Source organism: Ascaphus truei, chromosome 3 (genome assembly GCF_040206685.1).
Source record: "Ascaphus truei isolate aAscTru1 chromosome 3, aAscTru1.hap1, whole genome shotgun sequence".
In the NCBI taxonomy this organism is placed as follows: domain Eukaryota; kingdom Metazoa; phylum Chordata; class Amphibia; order Anura; family Ascaphidae; genus Ascaphus; species Ascaphus truei.
In genome coordinates, this window is record NC_134485.1 from 161,408,886 (window position 1) to 161,419,978 (window position 11,093).

Consider the following 11,093-nt stretch of genomic DNA (forward strand, 5'->3'; position numbering starts at 1 on the left):
CAGATACCTCAGGTCCCTTTTAGTCAAGAGCCACCTGTAGCAATGTTTGCTGAGAGTGTGACACAGCATGTATTCTAATTTATTACCAGTTTCTCTATTTGACATTGTCTGCATTATGTATTTTTGTTGGTTTTTTAAGGTGTCGCTTCCTGACATGATGCATAGAGTCATTATTGCATTATCATTTCTTACACTATGCATTAGGCGTTATATGGCTGAGTGCTTTCAGCATTTATATATTGTCCTAGATTCCAGTCAGCCACGTCATCCACACGTGTGTATATATGTTTTAATCCCTCACATTTTTTTGCACATTTACGGTGAGCACATCAGGTGTTTCACATGTTTCGCTTAACTTGCAGTTACAATGTGTATTTTGCACGTCCCTGAAATAGTTAATCTATCCAGGTATCAGCTCCAGATCAGTTTAGCCCATGCGCACTCTCTCCGGTTATCCAAGATATCGCTGGGTCTGGCAGACTTATGTAGTCTCTCAGCAGTAACATTATGCAATTCCTGAGCCTTTTTGCGCATGCCTAAACACATATCAGGTAAAAACAAATATAGAGTTAATATATACAAAATGGATGCTCTTTACCTGCTGATACTGTGGATGCATGTCACATAGGCAGGTGAGGCTAATTAACTGTGATTGGTTTTGTTGAATTGCACTGGGGTTTGGGGTATATATATGTATTGTGCACTGCATTCAATTGCACCACCTTGAGAAAGGTCCCACTGGGGGACCGAAACGTCGGTTTTTGTGTCTTCTATCAAATATAGAACATTTTTGATTTACTTACCTGCGTGCTGTCCCTTGATGTCGTGTTGCAACTGGTATCGTATGGTCTATATATATATATATATATATATATATATATATATATATATCGAGTTATATCGATAATGCATACTGATATATGCACGTAAGCTAAAATAGTCCAAATATATATATATATATATATATATATATATATATATATATATATATATATATATATATATATATTTGGACTATTTTAGCTTACGTGCATATATCAGTATGCATTATCGATATAACTCGATCTGCCATTATTACTAACAATGGGAACCTTTCAGCCTGAAATACTAACGGCTCCAGAAGTGACGAGGTTAGCAAAGCCTCATTGTAGCGAACAGCTCAGCAGATCACCGAAAGTGGTAACGACCTCATAAAAGTGCCAGGCGGTGTAATATCTCATTGTGTTGCAGATAAAGATGAGTTCCTCCACTGTCGCTGATGAGCTCAGTGTAGTCATTTTCGGCTTGGGGGGAGGGGGCGCGTCTGACAAGAAAAATATCACTGGCATGGAAAGGGTTCATCTGCTTGTGGTTGTACATGTTTCGCAAGGCAGTCTGTTTTGAGTATGCGTACTTGTCTCTGTATTTATCCAATGTTGCTTGGTGCTGGCTGGATGTGTGCTAGGACCCTCGATGCACGACAGCGTACATACAACTTGAAAGATGAATACCTGTCGCGCACAGCTCAATAAACTTTTGCTGAGCAAGCTTTTACATTGTCATGTTGATTTTATTCTGTGATTGACAACTTCTGGGGTGTCCAGCTGACGAAGAGACTTCGACCTCCCTCTCCCCCCCAAAAATGTTGTGCGAACCCGACTCCGCAGAATAAAATCAACACCAGACTGTAAAAGCCTGTTCAGCTAAACGTTTATTGAACCGTGCGCGACAAACGTTCCCCTTTCAAGTTGTGCGTGTGCTGCTACAGCACTCAATCGGTTAATGGGCTTGACGCTGTGCAAACATTACATGGTGTCATTTACAGGGCGGAAATGTCATCTGTCACCTCTCCGCTGTCACCCAGTGTGACCTGGTGAAATCATACGTTGTTGGGACCTGCGTGATCAGCCGAGATCATTAAAGAGTTAATCATCTCAAGACAATGGCAGAGGGATTGGAAAATAAACATCGATCTGACTTCTTTCCCTATCTGTAGAAAAAGCAAAGCCTAGAAAACTGCCCCAGGAGAGAAAAACAAAAGGGGTTGCAGCTTCAGAGGGAGCAGGGATTTTCAACGTGTAAAAAAAAAACCCCCAAAAGCCCAGTGAGTTTGTCCTTTCTCCACACCCAGCAATGAAGAGGTTAGCAAAACTGTTATGCTATAAACAAGAACATCACAGGTTGGTAAATGAACACGTTACTGATGCAGATGGTGTTACTGCCGCATGCCAGGCTAGCTCTCTCCCTTGTCTGTGGGTGTGAAGAGGTTAACGCAGATGCTTGGACAGAAATTCGACACAGCTATTCACATACTTTACATCATTGTGCTTGTTGCCCCAAGTCCAAATATAAATATTTCAAGTCTCAAAGAGTACACATACTCATTATTACTGTAAAGCGAAGAGTTTCAAATGACCAGTGCCAGCCTGCGTCTGTCGCTAGAGATGAAATTTTTATCACGTTTGCTGGGAGACGTACGTACGTACGGTGCAGGGTTATACTCTACCATTAACCCCTTCGCCGCCGAGGCTGCAGCGACACGACCGGCTCTGCCGCCTGCAAAGTGGTGAACATGTCGTGACCTCTGTGCCTGTGCTGTTCCGTAGGAAAGAATAGAAATGCTTGTGAATAGGCTAGTTCGTCACGGCGGTGGAGGGGTTAATAATCTCATTGCCTGTTCCGACGGGTATTGTTTGTCATTGGACAAGAAATGCCGGTGAGTGTCGTTGCATTGCTGACTGTCAAAACGAGACACATTCACTTCAATGATTTGCCAGGGCTGTTAACCTCTGCTCTGACGGAGATGCCTGCAATGGATTCACAAGCGAGGGGTTAACTAATCCAGCTGTGAACAGAGATGTAGATCAGGACACCGAATGGGTGATTCCTACTGTAGGCATTTTCAGATGATGTCATCTCGGATTGGGATTTATTTGGTTGCAGTGATGTCGGCTATGAACAAACGTCACACAATGCCATGCAACTTTGCTTTACCATATAAAAAATTACACACGTTGAGTGCTCATTTGCATGACATTACCCAGAATCCCAAACTGCAGTGGAAGAAATGTATGCTAAGAGATTATAGGGGAGGGAAGGTTTGCAGATCTGTTTGAGACATGTGAACGTGCTCACAAGTGGTATTTTTACTTGCTTTACAATATAAACAAATTTAGTTTTGTTCACACGATGTAGGTTGTGAAACCAACATTAGAGCTTTTTCCGTAGATGAAATAATAGTGTACAGAGCTTTCAAAACCTCACATGTCTCTTCTTCAAGTGTACTGAACAAACCTGAGGTTTTGACTAACAAAGCCACTAGAACTTTAAACTACACTTTGTTGGACACTGGCAACATCATCGCAACATGCTCCTCTTACCCATTGTCTCACTAGTAATGACGTTGATGATGGACATTTTTATTTCCCAGAATGTAATAGAAAAATCTTATGGTGAGTAAAAAAGTGACACGAACCCTCCACTGTACAGTGTATAGCAAATAAAAATACAACTTTCACATGTGTCAGACAGGTCTGCAACCTTGCCTTCCCCATTGTCTCTTAACATATATTATCTCTTAATATATCTCTTCCACTGCAGCCAGGGATTCTGGGTAATGACATGCAAATGAGCACACAGTGTGCAGTATAATATCATCAATGAAGAACACTCTTACTGGTCTATTAAAAGGTATCACAACCTAAGACTAATCTACACTTCTCCCGGATTGAGCTACTCAGAGAAAATACAATTTCATGAAACAATATCATTTGTGGGGAAGAATTAGTACCCCTTGTATCTAATAGATGAGTAACATGCTGCACTTTATAACCTTACTGAGTATCTTATATACTTCCAGCGCATTCACGTCTCGGGCAGGTCTGCAGCTCTGCCTTTCCCCATTATCGCTTAGCGTACAATGCTTCCACTGCAGCCAGGGATTCTGGGTAATGACATGCAAATGAGCACACAGTCATTCTTCAACAGGCTGATGGAGCCGCAAGTTGCAGACAGGACACATCTACTCAGTGGCCCAGATTCATGAAGCTCCATTAGCCTATTTATTTAACATGAAGGTAACTAGTAACGCAGTATTCACTAAAGCAAATAACCCGACTTCACTCCCAGAAAAAGCATGGCAATGTTCATAATGACCGTTAGTGAAAATAATATGCAAAGGAGGCACTTTCATATGCATAAGGGAAATAACCTTACATTATTTAAGTCATACCTAACTCCGGTATTAAGTATGACTTTTGAGAAACTGAAAACCTAGAATAGAAAATTAATTCAATAAACGTTATCAATTTTTTGTAATATTAACCCCTTAGCAGCTGGTAGTAGCCAGCTAGCCATGGGTTACCCTCGACTTGCTGGCCACGTGGGCTACTAAGGAGTTAATATATTTAAAAAAGTGGATACAAGTTTATTTAATGACGTGGGATAGGAGTAACATTACATTATTCTATAATAACATGATGTTACTTCTATGCTAATGTGACAAGTACGGGCATTATTTTTCCCAATTATTATGTTACTGAATAAGGTGTTAACTCAGGGAAAATAACATCCGTTCCTGTCTTAGCTAACATCACGTAATTTGCTTTGATTGACCCTGAACATGCACATGGTGCATTGTATAACAATACTGAGTATCTCAATTCCCAAGACCCTTTACTTGGAGGGGCAAACACAATTTAAATTAGATGGTTTTCATATCAGCTATAAACTTCCACTTCCCAAAGCATTGGTGGAAGAAAATAGATTTGTCAGTGGTTGTGATATAGTGTATTGCAGACAATGGAGCTTATTCTGTAAGCTCCAATAGCGCTAAACCATGCGATCAGCACGGAAAACACCATTCAAGTCAATGGGACTTTCCGTGCAGATCACACGGTTCAGCGCTATCGGAGTTTACAGAATAAACCCCAATGTGTTTCAAGCCCAGTACCCTTAATCATAAAAATACTACGGGGTGATGCAACTCTGGGGCAAAACGTATTAAATTAAAGAGATCCCATTGCGTTGCCCCAGAATTGCCTTGATACATATACCCCTATTTATCAATATACTGTGCATACAGAAGAACCCTATTGCTTTGACCAAGAATGTTTTTGTTTTTTCTTTTCTTGCTTCATGGCGGCCACAGTTCAGCTAAACGTTTATTGAACCGTGCGCGACAAACGTTCCCCTTTCAAGTTGTGCGTGTGCTGCTACAGCACTCAATCGGTTAATGGGCTTGACGCTGTGCAAACATTACATGGTGTCATTTACAGGGCGGAAATGTCATCTGTCACCTCTCCGCTGTCACCCAGTGTGACCTGGTGAAATCATACGTTGTTGGGACCTGCGTGATCAGCCGAGATCATTAAAGAGTTAATCATCTCAAGACAATGGCAGAGGGATTGGAAAATAAACATCGATCTGACTTCTTTCCCTATCTGTAGAAAAAGCAAAGCCTAGAAAACTGCCCCAGGAGAGAAAAACAAAAGGGGTTGCAGCTTCAGAGGGAGCAGGGATTTTCAACGTGTAAAAAAAAAACCCCCAAAAGCCCAGTGAGTTTGTCCTTTCTCCACACCCAGCAATGAAGAGGTTAGCAAAACTGTTATGCTATAAACAAGAACATCACAGGTTGGTAAATGAACACGTTACTGATGCAGATGGTGTTACTGCCGCATGCCAGGCTAGCTCTCTCCCTTGTCTGTGGGTGTGAAGAGGTTAACGCAGATGCTTGGACAGAAATTCGACACAGCTATTCACATACTTTACATCATTGTGCTTGTTGCCCCAAGTCCAAATATAAATATTTCAAGTCTCAAAGAGTACACATACTCATTATTACTGTAAAGCGAAGAGTTTCAAATGACCAGTGCCAGCCTGCGTCTGTCGCTAGAGATGAAATTTTTATCACGTTTGCTGGGAGACGTACGTACGTACGGTGCAGGGTTATACTCTACCATTAACCCCTTCGCCGCCGAGGCTGCAGCGACACGACCGGCTCTGCCGCCTGCAAAGTGGTGAACATGTCGTGACCTCTGTGCCTGTGCTGTTCCGTAGGAAAGAATAGAAATGCTTGTGAATAGGCTAGTTCGTCACGGCGGTGGAGGGGTTAATAATCTCATTGCCTGTTCCAACGGGTATTGTTTGTCATTGGACAAGAAATGCCGGTGAGTGTCGTTGCATTGCTGACTGTCAAAACGAGACACATTCACTTCAATGATTTGCCAGGGCTGTTAACCTCTGCTCTGACGGAGATGCCTGCAATGGATTCACAAGCGAGGGGTTAACTAATCCAGCTGTGAACAGAGATGTAGATCAGGACACCGAATGGGTGATTCCTACTGTAGGCATTTTCAGATGATGTCATCTCGGATTGGGATTTATTTGGTTGCAGTGATGTCGGCTATGAACAAACGTCACACAATGCCATGCAACTTTGCTTTACCATATAAAAAATTACACACGTTGAGTGCTCATTTGCATGACATTACCCAGAATCCCAAACTGCAGTGGAAGAAATGTATGCTAAGAGATTATAGGGGAGGGAAGGTTTGCAGATCTGTTTGAGACATGTGAACGTGCTCACAAGTGGTATTTTTACTTGCTTTACAATATAAACAAATTTAGTTTTGTTCACACGATGTAGGTTGTGAAACCAACATTAGAGCTTTTTCCGTAGATGAAATAATAGTGTACAGAGCTTTCAAAACCTCACATGTCTCTTCTTCAAGTGTACTGAACAAACCTGAGGTTTTGACTAACAAAGCCACTAGAACTTTAAACTACACTTTGTTGGACACTGGCAACATCATCGCAACATGCTCCTCTTACCCATTGTCTCACTAGTAATGACGTTGATGATGGACATTTTTATTTCCCAGAATGTAATAGAAAAATCTTATGGTGAGTAAAAAAGTGACACGAACCCTCCACTGTACAGTGTATAGCAAATAAAAATACAACTTTCACATGTGTCAGACAGGTCTGCAACCTTGCCTTCCCCATTGTCTCTTAACATATATTATCTCTTAATATATCTCTTCCACTGCAGCCAGGGATTCTGGGTAATGACATGCAAATGAGCACACAGTGTGCAGTATAATATCATCAATGAAGAACACTCTTACTGGTCTATTAAAAGGTATCACAACCTAAGACTAATCTACACTTCTCCCGGATTGAGCTACTCAGAGAAAATACAATTTCATGAAACAATATCATTTGTGGGGAAGAATTAGTACCCCTTGTATCTAATAGATGAGTAACATGCTGCACTTTATAACCTTACTGAGTATCTTATATACTTCCAGCGCATTCACGTCTCGGGCAGGTCTGCAGCTCTGCCTTTCCCCATTATCGCTTAGCGTACAATGCTTCCACTGCAGCCAGGGATTCTGGGTAATGACATGCAAATGAGCACACAGTCATTCTTCAACAGGCTGATGGAGCCGCAAGTTGCAGACAGGACACATCTACTCAGTGGCCCAGATTCATGAAGCTCCATTAGCCTATTTATTTAACATGAAGGTAACTAGTAACGCAGTATTCACTAAAGCAAATAACCCGACTTCACTCCCAGAAAAAGCATGGCAATGTTCATAATGACCGTTAGTGAAAATAATATGCAAAGGAGGCACTTTCATATGCATAAGGGAAATAACCTTACATTATTTAAGTCATACCTAACTCCGGTATTAAGTATGACTTTTGAGAAACTGAAAACCTAGAATAGAAAATTAATTCAATAAACGTTATCAATTTTTTGTAATATTAACCCCTTAGCAGCTGGTAGTAGCCAGCTAGCCATGGGTTACCCTCGACTTGCTGGCCACGTGGGCTACTAAGGAGTTAATATATTTAAAAAAGTGGATACAAGTTTATTTAATGACGTGGGATAGGAGTAACATTACATTATTCTATAATAACATGATGTTACTTCTATGCTAATGTGACAAGTACGGGCATTATTTTTCCCAATTATTATGTTACTGAATAAGGTGTTAACTCAGGGAAAATAACATCCGTTCCTGTCTTAGCTAACATCACGTAATTTGCTTTGATTGACCCTGAACATGCACATGGTGCATTGTATAACAATACTGAGTATCTCAATTCCCAAGACCCTTTACTTGGAGGGGCAAACACAATTTAAATTAGATGGTTTTCATATCAGCTATAAACTTCCACTTCCCAAAGCATTGGTGGAAGAAAATAGATTTGTCAGTGGTTGTGATATAGTGTATTGCAGACAATGGAGCTTATTCTGTAAGCTCCAATAGCGCTAAACCATGCGATCAGCACGGAAAACACCATTCAAGTCAATGGGACTTTCCGTGCAGATCACACGGTTCAGCGCTATCGGAGTTTACAGAATAAACCCCAATGTGTTTCAAGCCCAGTACCCTTAATCATAAAAATACTACGGGGTGATGCAACTCTGGGGCAAAACGTATTAAATTAAAGAGATCCCATTGCGTTGCCCCAGAATTGCCTTGATACATATACCCCTATTTATCAATATACTGTGCATACAGAAGAACCCTATTGCTTTGACCAAGAATGTTTTTGTTTTTTCTTTTCTTGCTTCATGGCGGCCACAGTTTTTCTATAACCCTACAGCACCCCCTTTGCCGCCGGGAGACATGGATCATTTTGACAATTTACCCCAGTCCCTCAATGAGACATGGATCATTTTGACAATTTACCCCAGTCCCTGAACAAGACATGGATCATTTTGAGAATTTACCCCAGTCCCTCAACTCCCTTTCCTGTCTTAAGACTTTGGCATCTTCCTACTTCCAGCATGTTCGGTGTTGCCAGCTTTCTTTTGAGCCCAGGACATACACGTGAAAATGAGAAGTAACTCTCAATGTGTTAGTTTTTTTTAAACAAAAGTAAATACAGTAAAAAAAAAAAAAAAACATTGATGTCACGTCTGCTCCTGGAAATGAAGAGGTTAATGAAAGTGGCAGAGGATAAACATGTTGGTCACAAGGGTATTTTTCACTGAACACACACACACACACACACACAATCTGCTGGATCTGGCAGGAGTCAGCGCTTGCTAATCTTCTGCACAGCATAGGCGGCGAGCCTCCCTATGTCACAGGGTTTCCATGAAGAGGAAGGCGCTTCAGTCCGTCCCTCCCCTTGTCTATCTCATTTTCTCCTGCCCGCCTTCTCAGAAACTGGCCACAACTGAGCGCTTGTTTGTATGTGTGGGAGGGAGGTTGACAAAGACAGGCACATTGTAGACGTGCTGTGAGCGACAAAAAAAGAAAGAAAAAGGGGGCCGGCGGTAAAATACACATTTCGTATAGGAGAGAAAAATAAACGACAAAAATGAACTTCAGCAAGCCATGAAAAATTACATGTATCAGGGCAGGTGTGGCATTCATTAAAACTGGGGGAGACCGGAAAAAGTCATTGAGAGAGAGATATGGAGGAAAAGTGGCAGAGAAATAAATTAAAAGTATCGAAAGAGTAATGAGACAAGAAATGTGAGGAAGAGAGAGAAAAGGCAGAAATAGAGAGACAATTAAAAGAGAAAGAGAGGGAGAAATGAAAAAAAAATATGCGTAAATGAAAGAATTGATAAGGGAAGAAAGAGAAAAAGAATCACATTATAGGGAGAAAGTCTGAGACAAGGGAGAAAGGCCCCCAAGACCTCATATTCACCTACACATCTTTAACTATCTGTACCTATGTAATCTCCCTGTTATCTGCTAATGGTTAGCCACCCCCTATTGCCCTGCTCCTTGCAAGGTTTCCTAATGTGGAAATGCCTTTGCTATAATGAGTTATTTGGACAGGGATAACACAATTCCTCTTCTTTACCTGGCCTGTTCCTCCTCCCTCCCACACTGATAAAAACCCAAAAACAGGAAGGTTTTCTTTTTTTTAATCCTTTCTGTCCAGGAGAAAGATTTAAAAAAAAAATAGATGTAGCATTTTAAACATAAGGAGGAAACGATGTTGTTTTTTTAAACCTATAAAGGCAATTAAATATACGCATTGAAACCTTGCAAATGTAAAACATTCTTCTCTTGCTACTAATTGAGTTAAGAACCCAAAAACAGGAAGGTTTTCTTTTTTTTAATCCTTTCTGTCCAGGAGAAAGATTTAAAAAAAAAATAGATGTAGCATTTTAAACATAAGGAGGAAACGATGTTGTTTTTTTAAACCTATAAAGGCAATTAAATATACGCATTGAAACCTTGCAAATGTAAAACATTCTTCTCTTGCTACTAATTGAGTTAAGAGTACAAACAAATGTATGCAGATTGTTAGACAAGGATAATTACACCATCTTAGCCCTGGCAACGTTTATTCATGTTGTTATAAAGGGGGGAAATAAATGACGGACAGAGAGGTTTAACATCGATACATCCTATTATAATATGACTATTACTCCTACAGACGCTCTCAAAATTTCAAGCAGACACACACACAGCACGGGACAATGTCGGTGCAGAATATGTCATGAAACATCCTGCTGCTAAGAGACCCAACAGGGATAGGCCTCTCTTATCCTCAATTTAATAGCGCAAACACTTTGCTTTAACACAGACATCTAGATTATGATCTAGATTATCAGTGAGAGATATTAGACGGTTGGGTTTATTTTGACTAATATGAAAAGAAATAATATTAATAACAAATAATAAATATATATATAAATACAGTATATATATATATATATATCAATTCCCAGCCATTTGCAGGCATTCAGACACTCTGTAAGTCACCCATTGCCTTTTGTAATTAGCCTGTTAACCAGAAATGTCTTGGAATAATTGCCAAGCAATGTCTTGCAAGTGCGTACGACTGTAACTGGGTTAATGTCTCAAGAACAGTAATACACACGAACCATACAGAGAGCTCTTACTCGCCAGATGAAGTGTATGTGTGTGTTGGGCTGAGTAAAGGAAAGGTGTGTAGGCGAGATTTGTACTGTAGTTGCAGACTTGATGAGACACATTTTACAGATGGTGTTTGTGCAAATGCTCATCTGTAAGGCTCCAGTACGGAGAAATGGCATCTATGCTTAAGACAGAGTACACAGACATTGGAATATATGGTTAAGGAATCACGGCAGTTGCGTTTGACAAGCT

General features: G+C 40.6%; 1 long non-coding RNA gene across 2 annotated transcripts in view; it reads left to right on the forward strand.

The window, feature by feature from the left end:
• The window catches only part of LOC142490987 (uncharacterized), a 19,407-nt gene extending 17,096 nt beyond the window's left edge, over positions 1 to 2,311 (forward strand). The window contains exon 3 of one of the 2 annotated variants that reach the window (XR_012800201.1): positions 1,805 to 2,311. This is a non-coding gene — a long non-coding RNA (uncharacterized LOC142490987). The remainder of the gene's footprint in view (positions 1 to 1,804) is intronic. The other variant, XR_012800202.1, reaches the window with a different exon arrangement.
• Positions 2,312 to 11,093: the final 8,782 nt, after the last annotated feature.